The 22,811-nt window shown below is 40.4% G+C and overlaps 1 long non-coding RNA gene across 4 annotated transcripts; it reads left to right on the top strand.

Moving 5' to 3' along the window:
* Nucleotides 1–1,150: 1,150 nt before the first annotated feature.
* On the top strand, nucleotides 1,151–22,787 carry LOC135225665 (uncharacterized). Of its 4 annotated transcripts, none has more exons than XR_010317059.1 (5): nucleotides 1,151–3,612; nucleotides 11,552–11,649; nucleotides 11,963–12,071; nucleotides 12,278–12,373; nucleotides 22,348–22,787. It is a non-coding gene; the product is annotated as an uncharacterized LOC135225665 (long non-coding RNA). The 4 variants fall into 4 exon arrangements; XR_010317058.1 differs by lacking the exon at nucleotides 1,151–3,612 and adding an exon at nucleotides 5,125–6,516; XR_010317061.1 differs by lacking the exon at nucleotides 1,151–3,612 and adding an exon at nucleotides 6,713–6,837.
* The last annotated feature ends 24 nt before the right edge of the window (nucleotides 22,788–22,811 follow it).

The raw sequence follows: 22,811 nt of genomic DNA, 5'->3' as shown, positions 1-22,811 counted from the left end.
TACTTTATTTATTTACACATTTATTTATTTTTTGTTTATTTGTGCAGGCGTCTAATTCAACTATAGGCCTGCAGTGTTTTTTTTTTCTTTGAGAATTGTCGTGGTTATGAATGCAATAATTTTATGCCACAAGTCTAGTTGTTGGGGAACAGAACTGGGCTAGGCTTGAATTTTACTGTCAATAAGGCCTAGTTCCATGGATATTTTTTTTGCCGGTTATCAAGTGAGAGTGAAGACTCTTCAGAAAGTAAGGACACTTCAAAGAGTGTAACCTAATATTCACCGTGCAAGGGAGGGAGACGTTTAATAGCACACGTTGGTAAACATTAATCACTGACTTAGGTGAAAATCCTAGAGTTTGATGCCCCTGATTTTATTTATTGTTATAACATCCCAAATGCACATCGTATGGTTGTATACTCTAAGGTCGGATGACCTATTGATCGTTGGAAAAATTTAAAGTTTAGTTGGCATGAAGTTCCTTTTTTTAAATTTTCAGTAAGTTCTACATGTTTATGCATTTACTGTTTGCCATAATCCAAATTAGTATCGAAGATTCTATATATGATTGTCATTTGGAGAGGATTAGTATGGCTCAGTCACAGAATTCAAAAGTTTCATTAGTTATTTGTGGAGACTGTAGTGCAAAGCACAATGAGTAGCTAAATTCAAATTCCACAGATCAACATGGCTGGTCTGCTCTTGAATTCTGTGTAACCTCTGATTTTGTCCAGTTAATTGAGGAACCCACGCACATTTTTGGTAATAGATGTTTCAGCTGTGTAAAGTCCAAGGTCTGCCTAATCAGTATATTCATAATTCCACTATTGGAAAAATGGTTTGGTTGAAATCCAGAGTCAATTGGGATTGTATTATTGAAGCTTGTCAGGCGTGTTAAATTTAGTCTGTTTGTCATAGTAGGCTCGTCTACAAGTATAATCAAACCATAGCTGGTCATTTGTCCTAAATTTGATGACTGTTCTAGGATCATATCTAATTAAAATAGCCACCCGCGTTTCATTTAACTCCTTCAGATTCTATATTAGATCCTGATCCCAAGAAGAAGTTAAATGAAATGCAGGTGGCTATTTTAATTAGATATGATCCTAGAACAGTCATCAAAATTTAGGACAAATGACCAGCTATGGTTTGATTATACTTGTAGACGAGCCTACTGTGACAAACAGACTAAATTTAACACATGGCGACAAAATAGTAGTTCAAATGAAAATTACACCACTTTTGTTGAGTTTTGCTGAGAGAAATTACAATAATTCCTTGAAGAAGAAACTTGACGAAGGAATTGCTCGTCTTCCTCTGTTGTGGACCAAATTGGCATCATCCATTTTTAGGTAATGCTTGTCTTCCATTCCACCACTTCTAACAGATGATGGTAGATTGGTTACTGGCCTTAAGGAAAAGCCTTAACTACTTCAAGCTTTCATAGTTAAGCAATTGGCTGAGGATGTCTCTATCCTGGATACTTCTTATAAAATTTGCATTTTGGTCCAGAGATGTTAAAAAAAATTCTGGATTATCTTGATAGCTGGAGTGGAGAAGACCCTGATGGTTTCTCTCCTTTGTTTTTTTAAAAAAGTTTCTAGCGTGTTGTCTCCCAAGTTTAGTATAGATTCTATAGATTTTTATGTCGATGTAGCATATTTGTAGATGATTGCAAGCTTAGTAATACAGTGCCTGTTCCAAAGAGTGGCATATCTGCAAACTGCAGTAATTACAGGCCAATCTCTATTCTCACTGTGTTCTCCAAAGTTGCTGAAAAACGTATTTTTAAACCACTATATAAATATTGTGAGTCTGCAGAATTGTTTGCTGATAGTCAATATACATATAGGAAGCAGCTAGATAGTAATTGCAATGCTCTTTTAAACTTGAGATGTCGTTTTATTGGAACCTTGATAAGGGTTTTGAGTGCAAATTAATTCAGATACATTTTAGTGCTGGTTTCACTTTAGCGAATCACAATAAAGCACTTATTTATAAATTTCAGAATTTTTGAGTGGGTGGAAATATTTTTAGATTACGTCAAGATTTCCTTACAGGTAGACAGCAGCGAGTTGCTGTGAACGGGATCTTTAGTGAATCAAGGTCTATTGGGTTTGGAGTCCAAATTAGCCTCCACTATCCCTCCAACAATTACACATGCCCCAGTGTCAGACTGGGTAAAATCTGTTAAACCATTGATTTACCAGGATTGGAAAGGAGAATGGGCCTCGGTGCCAACAACAAATAAACTTAAAAACATAAAAACTGAAGTATATGCATGGAGGACATCCTCACAGGAGGAAAGATCAAAAGAGGTGATCCTAACAGGGCTCCGTATAGGACACAAGATTCTCGCATGGTCACTTGATGTCAACACCACATGCTGACCCAATGAAGTGTAACAGATGTCAAACACCCATGACAGTACAGCATTTACTTGTTGAGTGCCCAATTTGGACCCAGCAAAGATCTATTTATCTACGGAATTCAAAAATGAAAAGTATTCTTGCTGAAAGCAAAGATTTTTCAATTAATAACATCATAAATTTTTAAAGTAAGACAGGTTTCTCAAATAAAGTAATTTTTTTTCCCCTCTCAGAATTGATCCCTGAGAACCAGCCCGAAAGAGTCTACTTGAGACTCAGAGGTCTGGAAAAACTAACCCCTATTAATAATAATGTGTTTGGAGTTCCACAGGGCAATGTTCTTTATCCAGTGTTATTTTTAGTGTGTAGAAGTGACATGGTTGTTGGCCTGGGAAAACAGGATTGTTCAGTATGCCGATGATGCAACACTTGTGAATGTAGTAAAGTCTCCACTTTTGAGAAATGAAGCTGCCCTCAGCCTCAATGGGAACATGGACCGGGGAATGGTGTAGTCTGAGGGGTATAAGGCTGGATTCCAGTAAAACTAACACACTATTGATTAGCAGAGCTCGTACAGATTTTCCACCCCATCCTCCACTTCAGGGTAATGGGACTTTGCTGAACGAGTCTGAAGCTTAACAGTTCTAGATGCAACCTTTGACTTTTGAGAAAAAGCTAATGAAAGTTTCAGCAAAATCCGCACGAAAGTTATCTATTGTTCATAAGACCTCGTATATTTATAACATAAAAATCAACGCAAAACTGATTTAGGTCATTTGTACTCCCTTTACTAGAATACTGATTTGCACTCCCTTTGTACTACTAGAATTCTGTTTTCAGGTGATGATGTCTGCTTCTGCCAGAGATTTATCTCTTAGATTGAGTGGTTTGTGATGGTAGGTTTCTGTTTCCTAACAGCAGTAGTTATGACCATTACCGTATGGTCTCTTGTTTGTCAGTTTTCACTGGTTGTATTTCAACAGATATTTCACAGTTACAATACGGTGACCCCATATAAAAATGGGAACTAGCTGGGAAGATTTCACAGTCACAATTAATCCCTGATCCACTTAATCTATCGAGAACAACCAGATTCGCTAAACAGCAGCACCAATATGTAATAAATGTGCCTCATTGTCAAACTTCTCAATTCCAGAGGTCCTTTATTCCTCAGACCATTGGACTGTGGAGCAGCCAATCCAGAGGAAGTCATGCAATTGGAACTTGAGAAGTTCAAGCGAAGGTACAATACATTACTACCTAATACAGCAATACTATCCGATTCATTTTTATGTATTTGTTAATTTATTAATTATTTTTTGTAAGTGGGGTCTGTTTTTATTTTATTTCCCATGACGTCGTCTTACTTCTGACTAATGAATATTCTTTAGAAGCTTGAATTTCAAGTCAGTGGCCCCCGTGTGCTTGTTCCATATGAATATATTTCATCTGAATATAATGATAATAATAATAATAATAATAAATTAGCTGTCTTGTTAAAATACTTATTTTAATGTTTATCCCCTGTCGTGGTACTAGGCAATCATGTTTCTCTCTCTCTCTCTCTCTCTCTCTCTCTCTCTCTCTCTCTCTCTCTCTCTCTCTCTCTCTCTCTCTCTCTCTCTCTATGCTTGAGACCGGCATCTTTGTGAGCCGTACTCACCCAATTTTTTATAGGTCTATCGAACCTTTGTTGAAAACCCTACTTGAGAGAGTGATGCACTGATATTTACAAAGTTATATATGCTCGTTTGAATTAACCATTAAGCTTTTCACACGCTCCATCGCACGCTGAGAGAGAGAGAGAGGCCACGGCCACTTGGGAGGAACTTAATGAAGTGTCCTGTAATAAAAAAAGAAAAATCACAGTGATAGGCTATGGATGATTTCGTCACACTGTCATATGAGGCGTCCAGCGCTAAAACCCACACTCACCACATTAAAAAAAATGGAGGTAAAGGCCTTTAAATGTGTAAATTTAAAAAGGCCATAACTTTTATTTTTCAAGATATTTTCTTCAAGTTTGAATTTTTGTAATGTTTAGGACCCCTAAAATATGATGTTATATATGAACAAAAAATTAGATTGTGCGCAATTTGATTGACTGATTGATTGTACAATTAATGAGCAAAATTAATGCTGATATTTACAGAAGTACAGATCATATAATGCAAAATTGAACCATATTCTCATCATCAAAATATACACTCACTTACACCATTCGAAAGAGGAAACGAAGGGGATTACAGATGTACTATAAAATGCATTTCTCAAATTTGTGGAGAGTTTGGGTTTTAGTACTGGATGCCTCATATGTAGTGACAAAAAAGATGGTATTAACCATATCTTCGGAATGCGGAGTTAGACTAAACAGCGAAACTATTATTGAAGAGAGAGAGAGAGAAAGTTATGGGGGAATTCTTATTATAGACCTGTCTGGCGAGTCTTAGTGGCCAGTGAGGAAATCTGTTGAAAATTTACCGTTTAGAGAAAATGAGGTGAATTATCATATCTACGGTGGTTCCATGCCATATGTAAATGACAGAAACAGAGTAGAAAGTAGTACGTATCAATCTTTAGGAGTAGGGATAGATAGAGGAAATGGAAAAGTGACTTTTTCCTCGACTGTCTCTCTCTCTCTCTCTCTCTCTCTCCTCTCTCTCTCTCCTCTCTCCTCTCTCTCTCTCTCTCTCTCTCTCTCTCTCTCTCTCTCTCTCTCTGAGAACTTGTGTTCTGTCAGTAGCCTATGTTTAATGGCTCTAGTGTAAGTGCATAAATATGTTTTTTTCGTCCCTCAGCAAGGCGATAGAAGTACTAAAGTAGTAACAGCTTAAGAAGAAGACAGGGCGATAATTGATAGGATTCGGCTTCTATAGACGCTGATCAAGCGGCCAAACAGGAAAAGGAGAAGCACATAGTAAGAGAATTTTAAGTACCTAAAGACCAACTGGATCCTGAATGGGTTCCACGAAACCCCACACACACTGCGTTAATCAGACCTCTGGAAACGATTTTTGAATGACGTCAGTAAATGGTTTGTCCTCCCCCAACCCTTCCCTTGGTGTTCGGGGTTGGGGGCGGGGTGTCCGATTTGGGAGGTCAGGTTTCGACTACGGGAAAGTATCATATAATTAGTGAAAAGCCTATTAATATTTGGCTGTTTTACTCTCTCAAAGCCTTTTAATCTAGTCAGGAATAACGAGAGACCGATGCAAATAATGTCAGCATATCATAACGCCGTTTCTGGCAAACCATTTAAAGTTAAGACTTATACGTTATTCTCGGAGTGTTAAGAATCGATCACTAGGCCTATTGGTCATGCTCGAGCGCTTCCTGTGGCTTTGTTTTATTTGTTGCATAACGTGATATAGTGTTGCCATGCGTTCGTATGCCTAGCCTCACCCCCCCCCCCTATTGTGTGTGTGTACGTCTGCCCGTACGTTTTTCCTCCACTAGGCCTAATGCAAGAGGTGGAGATTGCAGATTGTGAATTATGTAGTTGATGTAATGGGCGTCTGAGATGCATTCATTCAGCTTATTATAAGCTCTTTGTGACTTCAACTCTCCATAAGTAGCTATCATTCCTCTTGCCTTTCAGTTGTTATTCAAAATAAATCCCCAACACTCATGAATTTCACTATGCAATGGTTGAATTTATCGAACTGATTACTGGGGCAATATGAATTTGCGTGATATTACGTCCGTATGGCAGGCGCACTCACGCAAATTCAATCGTCAGTTCCATGATTGGATTAGGAGGTTAGAGTTAAAAAAATGAAGTAAAAAAGGGTGGGGTTAGGAATTTTGTGTGGAGGAAGAGAGGGATGTGGGTGTGTGGGCGTTGCTTGGGTGTTTGTCGCCACTGCTTTTACTAAGGGTTGTCTGGTTGTTTGGGACCGTCTAGATGGCCTTGTAGTAAGTCGGTTTTGGAGGTATACAAGGACAGGTGCTGGTGTCAGTTTGATGGGTTCGTCTTTGCCTTTCCCTCCCTGTGCAGCGAGCGTCAGTATGCCGGCATTTTGAGCCTGCGCGGAACTAGGCCTAGTCATGTGATGTTAGCAAGAATCTTGGAGCTTGGTTCCACATCGGACTTGAACGATGTTGTGGAGTTGCAAAAGAGGATTCACAGCAGAGAGCTCTACTATAGGTGAGGGCCGTTAATGAACGACCTTGTAGAGTTTTTCATTGGGACTTGGTAGGCCTTCGGATGGCATAAGCACTCGAAACTTTGGCAGCACCAGCAGATAACCTTCTTTTGTGCCATAGATCTGAAAGGGAAGTGGAGTGTGAGAGTTAAAAGGGAAGGGGGTTAAATTGAGCCAAGTTTCAGCCGTTAGATGAGTCTGGGAGGGAGGTGAAGATGGTGGTGAAAAGGAAAAGCAGTGAGGATTCAGCTGGTGCTGACAATTTGTTTCCCGTAGCCTTCTTTTCCGGTGGAGGGCGGAGAGCTTCGTTAGTATAATATCCGGTAAGAGTCTGGGGGGTGGTGCGTGTCCTCTTCTCAAATAGTCTTCAAGCACTTCCAATCGTTGAGGAATAACCAATTAAACAGCACTAGAACGGCGAATACTTTAAGCCGTAAACTGTCACAACAGCCCAAGCGTAAGTCCACCTGACGGGTAAGGAGTGGCGGTGTTGAAGCTAATGCCGATTCACATAGAATGTGCCGAGTGTGAATGCAGTCAGGCCAATGAACTTCCAAGATGACTCATAAGTAGACCTAGATCCAAGCAAACTGTAAAACTTTAATATAAACTACTGACGTTTCTGAAGGGTCGTGGGTCGATTGGGTCAATGAAGTAGACTAAATTGGAGCTCCGAGAGATATTTATATACTACTTTCATAAAAAGAAATGAAGTTACTTGTATGTGACGGATCCTTTTAATATATATATATATATATATATATATATATATATATATATATATATATATATATTCTTTTTTTTACTTTTAAAAGTGGTTAACTGGTTAACTAACTTCATTTCTTAGGTTACCAATATTTTGCGGAGACCTGAAAGCCTGACTATTGAAGGGGCTGGGTTGATCATCTAAATTTTTTATGTGGTTAACATAAGTCTAATTGACGCTATAATGTAATGCTTGGACATTGTAAAATCTCACGCTTGCCCATTTTCGTCTCTCGTATCGGTGACATGCAGTAACAATTTCGGTTAATCTAGGTAATAACTACCCGTCGGGTATATCTTGGGAATTACTGTTTCCTATAGTATTTGGTTTGCTTATTAAGAATTTATGTTCGGCGAAATACATTTGACGCCCCAATCCCTAGTGGCTGTCGTATTCGCGGGAACGTTCCTTGCAGTCCTTTCGGAGTTATTCCCTAGAATTATCACAATTTCATGTGAACTATTCTCTATTCATTTGTATTTTCAGCGTAAATCAGTTTTATCATAATTCTCTCCTTGTGCTTTACCTCTGTTCTTGCTTTCTAGATCCATATTTAGACTCTTTCATTTCATCACTATTTTCTGGTTCGCTTTACCTTGCTGTCTAACTACTCCAAGCCCCTCTTTTTGCAGTCATTAGAGCTTAATGGTCGAAAGTGCCTAAATTTCATAAATCGGATAAGTGTTTCCACTGTTGTGCGGTCTTTCTTTGGCCAAGTGGACACAACAAGCAATAGCTATTTTAGATAGTCCTCACGAATGAACTTCAATAATAATCATGGAGAAAAAATTACAGTTCTGTGTAGGTACATATTTTTTTTAAATTAATCTATATAAGGAGCTTTCGGGGATCTTTATAAGATTTCCCTTTTCAGTACATAACTATGCATGTTCACCCATTGCAAGACTGCTACCATGAGCATTTTTAATAATAATAATAATAATAATAATATTAGTGTACTTAGGAAGCAGACCCTCTCTCAAGCATACTTTATTAAAAGTAATGGCTACTTCAGCAGCATTACACTTGTAGAGATTCTTCTCTATTTTGCGAATAGCGGCTTTTTTCAGTGCTACTTAAACAGGCTAGTAGAGCGCCTATAGAGGTCATGGTAAAATACAGGGTCAAAATAGGTGTATATATTTGAATTTTACAGATAAACTATGATACCATAGTCATCAAAGTCATTAACGATTCTCTCTCTCTCTCTCTCTCTTTCTTAAAGCGAGCTTTCGTCTGGAGCTGCCAGACATCCTCGGGCTGGGAAGCTGAGGGTGGACTGATCTTGGTGCGGTGTCCGTCCTCCTTATATCTGTGGTTGACAGCAAGGGGTCTGCCCCATGCTTGTCTCCTATTGGCTGGTGGCGGTGAGTCTTGTTTTCATTGGCTGCCTGAGCCAGGTCTCAAGCCACTTTCCTCGAGCCGATGGTTGCGTTGCAGCATATCCTGCAGCCGCCTGGACCTCCTAAGCGGCGCTGTAACATTGATGGGCGTTGCGCTACGCTGTGGGACGTCACGGCTACTTTGATTTCCATCGGCTGCAGGAGTACCTCGTTCGGGGGCGTTGTCATCCATAGAGTTGTCATGATCGGTGGTGTCATTGTTAGTGGCAGGTCTTCTCATACTCGTAGGGAGGAGAAATTCTTCCTGCGTCGTATTCAGTGAAGGTTTTATTTGCTGGATGAGGAGCGCCTCCAGCAGGCGCAACCGACGGGCATCAGGGGCCTTCCCGATGATCTTCGTGTTCTTTATGATGGGAGATGGCCTCGTGATGTTTGGTGCGGGCGTGATTCTTGATAGCCCCCTCTTGGGCGTGGCACGAGAGTCTCTTCGACAGTCGCATGGTAGTCATACCTACGTAGGCGCCGCTGCATTCACGGACTGGGCATGTATACTGGTACACTACATGCGTCTGCTTCAGGGGTTCTCGTACCTGTGGAGAGGGGTTATTTTTCATAATAAGATCGCGCGTCCTCCGATTCTGGTAATATATGATTAAGTCGATATTCTTGGTGTCGTCAGTCGGGGATACATTATCAGAAATAATTTTCTTGATGGCGTCCTCTTCTTCACGGTAATGGGAACTCATGAAGGCTTTGTAGTACAGCTTGATATTATCCTGGGGGCGGGGCTGCGGGCTCTCACTACCGTACCATTTCTCCAGGGCTGTGCGGACTTCCTTGCTGATTAATTTATTTGAGTACCCGTTATTCACAAGTACTTGGGAGGCGCGGTCGAGTTCCTGGTGAGTGTCCTGCCAGGTCGAGCAGTGGGAGAGGGCCCTCCTGACGAAGGCCCTGACGGTGGTGCTTTTGAAGAATCTCTACAAGTGTAATGCTACTGAAGTAGCCATTACTTTTAATAAATAATAATAATAATAATAATAATAATAATAATAATAATAATAATAATAAGTAATAATAATAATAATTAATAATTAATAATAATAATAATAATAAATAATTATAATTAATAAATAATAATAAAATAATAATAATAAAAATAATAAATAAATAATAAATAATAAATAATAATAATAAATAATATAAAAAATAATAATAATAATAATAAATAATAAATAATAATAAATATAAATAATATAATAATAATAAAAATAATAATAAAATAATAATAAGAAATAATAAATAATAAATAAATAATTAATAAATAATAATAATAATAATAATAATAATAATAAATAATAATAATAATAAATAATAATAATAATAAATAATATAAAATAATAAATAATAATAATAATAATAATAATAATAATAATAATAATAATAATAATAATAATAATAATAATAATAATAATAATAAAAATAATAAATAATAAATAATAAATAATAATAATAAATAATAAATAATAAATAATAACAAATAATTAATATAATTAATAATTAATTAATTAATAATTAATAATTAATTAATTAATTATAATAATAAATAAATAATAAATAAATAAATAATAAATAAGAATAAATAAATAATAAATAAATAAATAATAAATAAATAAATGAAATAAATAATAAATAATAATAATAAATAAATAAATAATAATAATAATTAATTAATAATTAACTTAATTAATTAATTAATAATTAATAATTAATAATTAATAATTAATAATTAATAATTAATAATTAATAATTAATAATTAATTAATAATTAATTAATTAATAATTAATAATTAATAATTAATAATTAATTAATTAATAATAATAATTGAATAATTAATTAATAATTAATTAATAATTAATTAATTAATTAATAATAATTAATAATTAATAATAATAATAAATAATAATAAATAATAAATATATATATATATAATAATATTAATAAATAATAAATAATAATAATAAATAAATAATAAATAATAAATAAATAATAAATAAGAAATAATAAAACAATAAATAAATAATAATAATAAATAATAAATAATTAATAATTAATAATTAATAATTAATAATTAATAATTAATAATTAATAATTAATAATTAATAAATAATAATAATAAAATAATAAATAATAAATTAAAATAAATAATAAATAATAATTAATATTAATAATTAATAATTAATCCAAATAATAAATAATAATAATAAATAATAATAATAAATAATAAATATAAATAAATAATAAATAATAATTAATTAATTAATAATTAATTAATTAATTAATTAATTAATTAATTAATAATTAATTAATAATTAATAATTAATAATTAATAATTAATAATTAATAATTAAATAATAAATAAATAATTAATTAATAATTAATTAATTAATTAATTAATTAATAATTAATAATTAATAATTAATTAATAATTAATTAATTAATAATAATAATTAATTATTAATTAATTAATTAATAAATAATAAATAATAAATAATAAATAAATAATAAATAAATAAATAATCAAAAATGAATAATTAATAATTCAATAATTAATAATTAATAATTAATAATTAATAATTAATAATTAATAATTAATAAGGTAATAATTAATAATAATTAATTAATTAATTAATTAATTAATTAATTAATTAATTAATAATTAATAATTAATAATTAATAATTAATAATTAATTAATTAATAATAATTAATTAATTAAGTTAATAATTAATAATTAATAATTAATAATTAATAATTAATAATTAATAATTAATAATAAATAAGTAAATAATAAATAATAAAAATAATAAATAATAAATAATAAATAATAGCAGCAGCAGCACAGGTCTGACATTTTTTTTAATTTCAGGTAAACACCACCCTGAACAAGAAAGATAGTTTGCATACTGTTGAATCAATCAAGAGAAGGCCCCTGGAAGAATAATTCCTTGAGACACTAGAATCATGGTAAGAGTTGGTGTTTATATTCCTTTTCATGTTTATTCTTTATTCATGTTTATATTCATGAATTTTGCGTCACAATTTCCTTGGGGAGAGTTTCATGATTTGTATTTTTACCATAAATAGCTGGTAAAGTATAAATTGAAATATGTCTGACACTGCAATTTTTTAAGTTTGTAACAAGATTGGCTAGTTTTTAAAATGTAGGAGCATGCTGTAGACATTAAATGTTCTTATTTATTAAAACATATTCAGGAAATTATATGCCTTTCTTTGTTCTCTACCCTCATTTTTTTTCATTTGTTTTGCTCTCTTACAGTTATCAGAAAAACCTGTGCGGGAAAAAAAGGTTCGGACTAAAGGCCATGTCTGCCTAACGTTCTCCATAATGTCTTGAACAGAACAGGCCTATTCTGTTTTATTCAGAGGTAAGACGCAGCTTGCTTGCCTGAAGATGGAATCTAAGCTATTATTATACAGTTTATAATACTTTTTCATGTCATTCTATTGTGAAATTTTAATTTGATTTTATACATTTCAACATCCTAGAGCATTGTGTGTGTATCTCCTGTCGAGTGCTAAGGTTTGTGGTTGGTAAGGTGAGAGAATTTTCATTATATTTTCACATTTTTAGGTTGGTACAACCCTCGATTGAAGACCCATTCTCCAGTGTAGACCTATGGATAAAAGGACTGCACTCTTGACAGTCAAGAAGTTGACCAAAAGCAAAGTGAGTGTCCTTATTTTATATTTTCTTCCAATCGTTTTGTTTGAATATCTGGTTATGTTTGAAATTTCAGTAATCCAGCCTCATTGTGCAAAGTGTTGTTTTGCTCTTCATTGTGTATTTATGTGGTGTTTTTCACATTCTTCACTTTTTTCTAGGGTAATAAAGCCTCCAGTCATAATACCTATCGAAAGCTTCCCGGAAAAGATTCCCACGGAAATGTGCTCAAAGCAAGTGTTCCTGTGGCTGGTTTTTGACAATTGATTTATTAACATATTGAGTAGGATTTTTTTAGGCTGCTCTTGGAAGAATAGGCAGGAATTTTGTAGGTATTATTAAACTTTCTTTACACTTTAGGACATTCTTCGGTGCATTTGACAAGTATATACGAAAGAGATTATTGCAACTACTATGTTTAGTCTTGGATGTCTTCGTTACGATTGACAAGGAGATTGTATTTTGTTTGGTTAGTTTCACTGTCAGTTGGTTCGCAAGATTACTGAATGATTGGGTGGATTTCTATGGTATTATAACCAGTGAAAGGTTGGCGTCGTTGCTGGCAACAAATGAATAGATTCTCATAGATACGGGAATGATTCTCATGAATTCTCATACGCATTCATGGTACCCTGAGGCTGTCCTGACCAGCCTTTCCAAATATCGTCACTTATCACTGAAGACCATATTATTTGACGAGCCGTAAGCCCTAGACCCTAGTCTGGGAATAACCTTAATAGTTATATATACTTATTGACGGCTTATCCAGATCGCACACCGCCAGAGGTTTCATCTGGCAACATATGGACACCCCCATTTCACGACTTCCGGTTGTGGTTCGTTGCAGAGGCAGTGTCCACATGAAGAGAGATTTGTGATATCTTTACTTAGATCCTACAAAGGATTTGGGCATTAGTTCATAATTTTATGTATAGATCGTGCAATAAAGTGGTCTTGTCCATAAGTAATGTATATCGTAATAACTGGTTGTTATTGAATAGCGTGTAACTGTAAAAACGGCATTGAATATCAAAAGTTGTGGAAATACTTCACGTAATTTTGACCAACTTCAGTACGTTAATTCCCTGCTGAGTCAAGTACTATAATATATTTTGGGTATTCATTAGACTGCATGGTGACGCTCCTTCCTTCCTCATCCACTTTGCAAGAATGCAACATTAGTCAGGCTTTTGTTTTATATCTTTGTGATTCATTAAGTATTGAATATCCTTTTCCTCTGGAGTCTTGAATAAGTCCACTGACTTACATTAAGATCTTAACATGCAAGTGCGTGGTAGGAGGGTTAACTTCAGTCCCTTACCGAAAAAGTCTCGCCCTCCTTTTCTCTGTCTGCGTATTTGTAAGGTAATCGATTCCGTATCATGGTTGCCCAGCATATATGAAATCGCTCTATATACTATGCTGAATTGTACGATATGACTCTTGACTGCCATCCCCCGGTCTGGTTTTCATGGAGCTGGTCAAGCCTCTAGCTTAATGAAACCACAGCTTCTTGTCACTTGCAAATTTGATTTAAAGGTGTTTTCGTAAGACGCGAAGGCTTTAGCAGAAGTCTCTCGAAACCCTAATGTTTTGTTTGCATAGACCCTATGCTTGATCTATTCTATTCAACTCTCTTAACAGTTGGTCATTGTTTAGCAAGTTAGGCCCCTTTTGAGACTGGGTCAGTAGCTGTCTTTTCGGCTATACTCATTCTTGCAGTGCTTTTCACACCCTCAAGAACTCTTCTAGTAGTCTTTGGAATATTAAGAGATTTTTACCTGAGCATTTGACATTGCAAAAGGTTCGTTTTGCTTTGGTAGTCGTTAATTGGCACCTGGGGTGACCTTTCTTAGTGATAATGGTAGGCGTACTCACTCCCCTAACTGTTCCATTTTCTCGATTGTACCGTGTATAGTATGGCCAGTGTACTACTATATGAATTACATAGATTTTTGTTTATTTTTCATGAGACTTGCTTTTCATGTACTTTCATCTAGATATTTTATCTCTCTAGAGCGAGCTGAAAACACAAGAGAAAATTGTATAATTTTTATATCCTAATTTTTTATAGAATGAACAATATCACTGCTTAGCCCTCTTGTGAAAGTGCGTCATGTTTTTTTATATATAGAAAGAACGGTTACTGTTTAGCCCTTTACTTATATATATAGAAAGAACAGTATTACTGCTTAGCCCTTTTGTGAAAGTACGTCATTTTTTTATAGAATGGAGATTATTACTGCTTAACCCTCTTGTAAAAGTACGTCATGTTATAATTATTTTGTAAAATGAAGTTTACTGCTTAGCCCAAAAGTACGTCATGTCATTGTTGTAACAATTGTTTATTTGTTCCGATACGTGATACAAACCATCGGTCCTTTAACAATAGGAAGTAGCTAGCGGCAGCTGGAACGGTCGTAAGCTTCGAACAGGGGAGAACGGTAGTTAACTGCTTGTCCGACAGTCGCGCGCCGCGCGACTGGGAGGTAAACAAATCACTTTTGCTTTCGGCCGCGGGTGTGAAGGACGTGTTCGTCATCGCTCTCTGCCCGCTTCATCGTCGTATGCTTTGTTTATATTGTGTTTTCTACTAATGGTTTTGTTTGACTTGGAAAATGAAACTGTAAGTACACTGTTTTCATTTTCATTACTTAATTATGAACCCTTGAATTATGTCTCGGTGCCGAGGGCGGGCGCGCTCGCGCCGAGTCATGTATTTGGGCGAAAGGGTGTAATTGAAAAATGTAAGTACTTTTTTCATTATATTTTTTGCCCTGTGCGTTCGTTACCGAGAGTGTGATTGCGCTCGGCACGAACTTTTAATTTTGTATAATAGAATGCAATGAAAGTGGATTCGCAATTGCAATATTCTTTTCATTTTCATTTATTGATTGCATGAAATTTAATCTGGATCAATTTTTCGTTCTTACCCTGGGAATTGATCCTTACGATTTTTATGTGAAATGAAATCGCAAGTGCAGTATTCTGTTTATTTTCATATATATTTTATGATAGCATCTATTATTGGATCAAGTTTCCGTTCTTACCCGGGAATTGATCTTTTCTCCTTAAGTTCTATGAAGTGAATTGCAAGGGCAGTATTCTGTTTCATTTTCATATTACTTTTCACTGCTGGGCGGGGGTGGGGGAAGCGAAGGTCTGCCAGGAAGTCGTCGGAAAGCTCTCCCGCGACTCCCTTGGTAGCCGATTCTTCGTCTTCCTTCCTGCCCCCCGCTCAGCTTCTTCATTGTATTTGTATTTGGGGTCTTCCTTGCGTTCGGGGTGGGGCATGTCTTCCCCCCGTGCGTGAGGGAACCCCTCTTACTAATCTATCTATGTTACCGCAGGTGCTACATCCGTGGGAGACGACCTTGGATGTAGAATGTAGATCCTCACGAGGTTTGTACTCGTTGTCGGGGGCGAGAGTGCTCCCGCAACGAGCCCTGTGTACGTGTATGCATTCGTCAGAGGCGCAGTGGGTGCTGTACGAGGACACAAGAAGTCATCGGAAAGTCCAGTGACTCCTTTGGTAACGGACGTCCAGTTGTACTCGGGGTCTTCCGTCCGCTCTGGGTGGGGTGGGGTCTCTCCCCCCAGGCGCGAGGAAGCCCCTCTAACTAACCCGACTGTTGCTCCGCAGGTTTGCCATCAGCGAGGACGACCTGGAACAGGTGTGGGAGTCGCTGGGACTGCAGGGGTTGATTCAGCGGTTTGGCGGGGTCGGCAGTGGTCACTCATGATACGGTAACCACTACAACAACCACAATCTCGACACCAGCATATGAGATGTCACCGCACCTGGTGTAACACACCACATGTCATGTCGGTAACACCCACGGCTGCAATCCAGAACCAATTCCTGCCGTGCCAATCAGGACGGTGCCACCGCCACCTGGGTTCTTTGTATTGCCGACCCCGGACTGCCGCTGCCCAAAGAGTACCCCCCTGGACCTGCCGCCAGTGCCGAGGATGACGGTAGCTGCCGACAGGACGCCTGTCTCTCCTGTGGTACCTGCCGTGCCTGCCGTACCTGTTGCTGTACCCAGCCGCTCATTCCCTTTCAGATCGGGCAGGTGCCTGCTGCTCATTCACTTTCAGATGTTCCTGCTGTTCCTGGACCTGTTCCTGTTGTTCCTGCTGTTGGTGATGCTGTCACAGTCTCAGGTCTTTCCGGACATGTCCAGTCGGGCCCTGTTGCTTCGGCAACTGCCCCGGCTCCCTCCTGGATGGAAGACCTGACGTCTGTCCTGCGGAGCCTGGCGAAGAAGAAGAGGAAGAGGAAGAAGGTGTCGTCGTCCGCTGCCTCTCCTTCCCCTTCGACTTCTAAGGCCAAACAGCCGAAGAAGAAGAAGGTTGCCTCCTTCCCCCCTAAGAAGACTCCTTCGGGATCTTCTAAGGGCCCCCGGCTCGCCCAGGCGAGCTGGGGAGCTCTTCTGCTGGTCCTCCTGTTCCTTCGGGAACGGGGCCCGTCGCTTCTTCTGCTAAGAAGAAGTCGACGGGGACCAGAGGGCACCAGCCTCGTGGTGCGTCCTCACCTGGTGCTAGCGGGTCTGCCGCTAAACCAGGTTCCGTCTCGGCCGCTTCTCGTTCGCGAAAAGCACCGAGTGGACGCTCTTCCAAGAAGACCGTCCAGCCAAAGTTTTGACGCCCGAGCTCGCTCGCCGTCAAGACAGCGGCGCGGAGCAGAAGACTGGCGAGAGTCGTGCACACAACTCTCGCCAAGCCAGTGGACGCTCTCCGCAGCGATCAACTGGCTGCTCGGGCTAAGTGACGGTCGCTGATCAGCCACGGGTTGAGGCGAGGAAGGAGTCCCCGCGGCCGCCGGTACCAGCCACGGCTGGTACCAGCGACTCGACGCGCCGAGAGGACGCTGGCCGGTCTCGACGCGACACAGAGCCTAGCAGGTCACCCGTCCGCCGCTCCCGATGGGACCGGGCGAGACGGTGACCAGCGGCAGCTCGCCTGACGCTAGAGATCGGTCTCGACGTTCTCAGCCGAGCAATCGCCCCAGGCGAGCGGTAAGGCTAGGCCTGCTGCTCGACCGTCACCGCGGGTTGACGATCAGCAGCAGCCCTCCACGCACGCTGTCCTGCCAGCGAGCGAGGGGGAGCGTCAGGTCTGCCTCTCCCGTAAGTGTTGAGGCGAGGAAGGGGTCCCCCGCGGCCGTCGGTACCAGCGGCTCGACCGCGCCGAGAGGACGCTCGCCGGTCTCACCGTGACAGCGAGCCTAGCAGGTCACCTGACGCCGCTCCCATCGGGGGACCCGGGCGGAGACGGTAACCAGCAAACAGCTCGCCTGACGCTAGAGATCAGCGTCGACGTTCTCAGCCAAGCCTCTCGCCTCAGGCGAGCGGCAAGGCTAGCATGCTGCTCGATCGCCACCGCGGGTTGACGATCAGCAGCAGCCCTCCAAGCACGCTGGTGCCTGCCAGCGAGCTAGGGGGGAGCGTCAGGTCTGTCCTCTCCTGTACCTTCAACCTCCTCGGGCTACGCCGGGAGGAGCGAGGTACCTATGAGTGATCGCGAGAGGTTGGGGCGCCGCTCGCGACCACACCCGCTATGACGCCGTATGGACCAGGCACGGTTCTAGGACCGACCAGGACATACGCGCAATTAGCGGAGGCGACCGTCAGGGGTCTGCCGCTCTTTCCTCCTTCTGAAGGAGGAGTATCTAGGGATCTGTTCTTGTTGGAGGGACTGGACGGTCCTACTCCGCAAGACGCGGTTACTCCCGAGATACAGAGGAATTTGCAGAAGTCATTAAGCTGATTCGTCAGCATAATGACCCTGCGGAAGGATTGCCGCTCCCACCAGCAGAGCCCACGTCTCTGCTCGAGTCGTTTTGGGGCCCGAGAGGGAACCCAAACCGACGGTGGGTCTGCCGCGATCGGAGCTTGCCGATTCTGTCTCGAACCAGTGTCTCTCGTCTCCAGGACAAGAAGGCTCTCTCAGTTCTGGCCGGTCGATCAAGCTACTTCCACCTCCTCTACTGCGACAGCGGCGGTTTTTCTACGTGTCTCGGACACCGTATTTAAATACTCCTTCGTCCTCCTGAGAGGTTTCGACCTCGACGAGGACTGGAATGAGTCGGAGGACGGTTCGGCTCTCTCCTGTCAGGTGTCGATCAGCCCCACCCAGACGACGTTCACAGTGGCGGCAGACCCTTACCTACAGTGAGAGTTCGTAACCCTCCGCGGAAAACGTTTTCCCTCCTGACGATACGTTTTCCCAGACTCTGAGAGGCCATCGCCGCAAGGCGATGGCTGCTCCTACTCTTCTCCAACTGCTAGTTCCACTGGGAAGGCGAGCGAGTATCCAATTCCTTCCCCATTCCCTCTCTCCTTACGGCTACGAGGGAAAGGGGAAGGATCCTACAGAGATTTCTTTGTAGGATCCCACGTTTCGGGACTGCGCTACCGGGGGGACCTTCGGTCCTACCTGACGTAAGCCCCGGTCCGTTGAGGAGGAATCCTGCTCCATTCTCGATTTCTACGGGAATCGAGAGGAACCACCAGCCGATATCGTTTGACGAATTCGGGGGGGGTTTCGCAGACTGCTTAGAATTCTACGGAATTTCTAGCGCATTCAGAGTGTTCGAGTTTTTTACGATCTTCAAACACTTACGCGAGACCACGGTCCAAAGTGAGCGAGACGAGAATCCCCGATATGTTACACGATAATCGGGAACCTCGCCTATGCTCGTATTCCTGGAATTTCTAGCATTGTGAAGAAGACTGCTGCTGAAAGAAACTATCTCACAGTAGGGCGACCAACCTGGAATAGAGGAGATCGGACGGGAATATCCAGTTTTGGCTTGAACTATCGTCCTTAGTATTCTGTTCACCATTGAAGCTTTCCTTCGAGGAAGACTTCTCCTTCACTCTCTTTGATAGAGAACGAAGGTGGTCGATCTCCACCAATCCTTATTTTGTTTTCTTGAAGGAAAGAATTAGGATGGTGATCGTTGTTCAGAATCCTACAAATATACTACGTATATTAACCTCGCGACATGATTCTGCTAAGCAGTTGAATTGTCCGAGGGGTAGGCGCATATCCTAGTTATTCTACGGATTGCGACTTAGACGAGAAGTATTCTAATTGAACTGCAACTCGGGGTTGCCTGCAACCTCCCAGGAGTTTTCAGTTTCAATTTTATATACTTATGGTTTTGTCACGACAACACACTTCAACTGTATATTTACCGAAATTCGTTTCGCCTAAATATAATTGCCCGAGCATATCTTTTATGCTCGGTAGTTCTAGCCGAACGCATTCCTTCGTGGAATAATGGATTACCTGGCAACTCAGGATGACGAGTCAGCAGGCTCAACCACTGCGTATTGAACTGCCTGATAGGCGATAGCAGCTCAGTATCAGCTGGGCCTCCGAGATTCACGGTCATGTATGTCGCTCTCTCCCCTGCTTGATTGACTACCGAACCGTATCTCTGCCTAACAATCATGGCTTAGGTCTCGGATTAACGGGGATTCTCGCAATAATGAAGGACCATCTACTGCGGTGACGCTAGATTCCATCGCCTTCGACCATTGCGAGAATTTTCAACAGAGATATCTCTTGGGACTTTTTCATCTTTCTGTTTACCGCACGGTAACAGAAGTCTGTACAAGTCTCCCGCTGCATCGCACTGCGATAATAATGCGAATGATTTGCAGACATCTGAAGTTTGTCTTCAAAATATCTCGTATTTCGTAGGTGTACAATTGTTCATTGTTCAACCCGAATTACAAGATGGGTCAGAAGACATCGCCTACTCTCCGACCTGGACAGCTCTACCTCCAAATGTTCAGCCCATGAGAAGCAGTTCTTCTTAGGCGGCTTTCACCTGTGTTTTCATTACCGAAGAACGCCCGCTTTCATTGCAACTACGACTTCTCACCGGACAGCAATGAAATAGCGGTTAGCGTTTTCAGTCATTTGTAAGCACAGGTTATGAATCTTGAGATCCTTCTCTCGATTCATATGTGAAGACGTAGGTTGCATTCAATATCTACCTTCGTCTTCAACGGTACATAGTGTTGTTTCTCCTTAGCTGAGATTCAACAAACATGAGATGTTTTACCTTCAGGGACCTCGGTCTCTAGAAGGCAATTGACTTTCGCCTGTTGGGTACATGCCTTAAGAGAATCATCACCTCCGCTGTCCGGCATTGGTGACAAACAAATACATCATTTGTTTGGTCTCTCGGCATAAACCCTTTTAAAGGCGAAGGTCACGTGACTTACTCGGATGCTTTGACAACTTGCCTCCTACCGAACGCAGTCAGTCGGCAGCTGTCAGAGCGCCCGAGTCAGTTACGAATTACGCTGTTGACTTAGTTCGGTTGTTACACAGCAACCATTACTTCGTTTTAATAGCTTGTCACAGTACCCATACCATTGACACCCACCATGGAGTGTCGGTGTCCTATCCACTACCGAGAACTTCGCTGCATGGGGATAGGAGGATGCGAGAGACTTCGTTGCTAACGGACAGACCAGTATGGGTACTGGACATCACCGAAGTAGAGAAGAGGGATAGGTCATGCGACTATTTCCTTCTTTTCCTCTGAGGAAACTGCATGACTTCTCCTGCGAAGTCAGGCACCCAGGGGATGGGAGCCGTGATGAAGCTCGATTTCGTACCGAACTTCGTAGCGAAGACTCAGAAACCCTTCGGTCCCTGACGATTGGTTCGATCGTTCACATCAATCCCTCCCTAATGGACTTCACCGCCTTCGATGCGAAGGAGATGCTGCCCTTGTCCACAAGAACCTCTCCTTGGCGCAGGTACTGAAGGCAGGGGTCTGGTCCAACCAGACCACATGCCCTTCCTTCTACCTTCGGGATATTGCCCACAGGTCCTTGGATCTTTTTCCTTGGGACCCGTGGTGGCTGCTCAACACGTGTAGCGAACCCAGACCCTCGCAGGCTGAACAGCATCGAGTCCTGGTGTGACCTTGGGGGGGGTGGAATGGGTGGTGAATGAGAGTTGTGACTGGCTCCTCTTCCCATCTTTTTCTTCCCTCTACCTGTGGTTAGAGGGACACGGTCGTCACCCTGCTGGATAAGGACAAGATGCAGGTGAGCTACTCAACAGAGCCCCATCCTATCCCTTTCACTAGGGTATAGGAGCGTATATCCACCACTTCCTCCAACAAGGGGGAGGAAGTGGATGCCAGCTTGAGACAACCCATACTTTATGTTGCCTCTTGCAAACAGGAACAAGTTCTTGCTTGCTGGTACGAAGAGATACGCTTGCCTCTCTCTTAGTACTCGGCCCAGAGGTCTGACCATTGATCCTGCGGTGCACACCCCGATCAATCGGACAGAGGCTTGGATCCCTCCCTCGCTCTTACGACCAGGGAGGCATTCCAGGGATGGACGAACACCAGTCTGTTCATCAAAAGACTCAGATTCCTCCCACCAAGAAGTGAGTCTTCCTATTGTTAAAGGACCGATGGTTTGTATCACGTATCGGAACAAATGACAATTTGTCGAAAATTGCATTTTTCCTAACTATACAAACCTGAGGTCCTTTACATATAGTCCCTCCTCATGCCACCCCTCACTCTGCGTATTTTGCATGGGCCAAAAGCAAAAGTGATTTGTTTACCTCCCAGTCGCGCGGCGCGCGACTGTCGACCAAGCAGTTAACTACCGTTTCTTCTCCCCTTGTTCGAAGCTTACGACCGTTCCAGCTGCCGCTAGCTACTTCCTATTGTTAAAGGACCTCAGTTTGTATGTTAGGGAAAATGCAATTTCGACAAATTGTCATTTTTGTCTTGATTTCATGTACATGCAGGCTTATATTTGTATACTAGATGGGTAACATGAGCTTAGAGCTTAATTTGTAAATTTTGTATAGATGGGTAGCTGAGTCAATTTCAGCTTATAGTTGTAGTACAGATAACTAGTACTATTTCTGCTTATAATTGTAGTAAAAGTAGACTAATGTAAAGATCGCTTCCTATTTTACAGGTAAGGAGAGGGAGAAAACAGCAGCCTGTATATATATACTATTCAGCAAGAGAGGACTCTAGAGCAGAAGATTATATCGTCGGAAAAGCAGCATATATATAAATATAGATAAGCCGGTAATCTAGAGAGAAAACAGCAGCCTGCATATACTATTCAGCGAGAGAGAGGACGCGAGAGCAGGAGAGGATTGTATCGTCGGAGCAGCAGCATAAATATACTATAAGCCGGTAATCCACGGCTGTTAAATAAATTAAAAATGTGATGCGTCCAGAAAATCTTTTTTTTGTGGGCAGAGATTTCAAATTACTATTTTTTTTATTTACTTTTTTTCTGTGGGCGGAGATTCCAGCTTACATTTTTGAAAATTTAGTTAGCAAACTAGTTGCATCAGATTTGTTAAGCTGCTTCAAGTCTAATAAAGATTATAAAATGATATTTTTCTCTTCTATTTTTACTTGCCAAAA

This window comes from Macrobrachium nipponense, chromosome 13 (genome assembly GCF_015104395.2).
Source record: "Macrobrachium nipponense isolate FS-2020 chromosome 13, ASM1510439v2, whole genome shotgun sequence".
NCBI classification, from domain to species: Eukaryota; Metazoa; Arthropoda; class Malacostraca; order Decapoda; family Palaemonidae; genus Macrobrachium; species Macrobrachium nipponense.
This window is presented reverse-complemented; position numbering and strand designations above follow the sequence as displayed.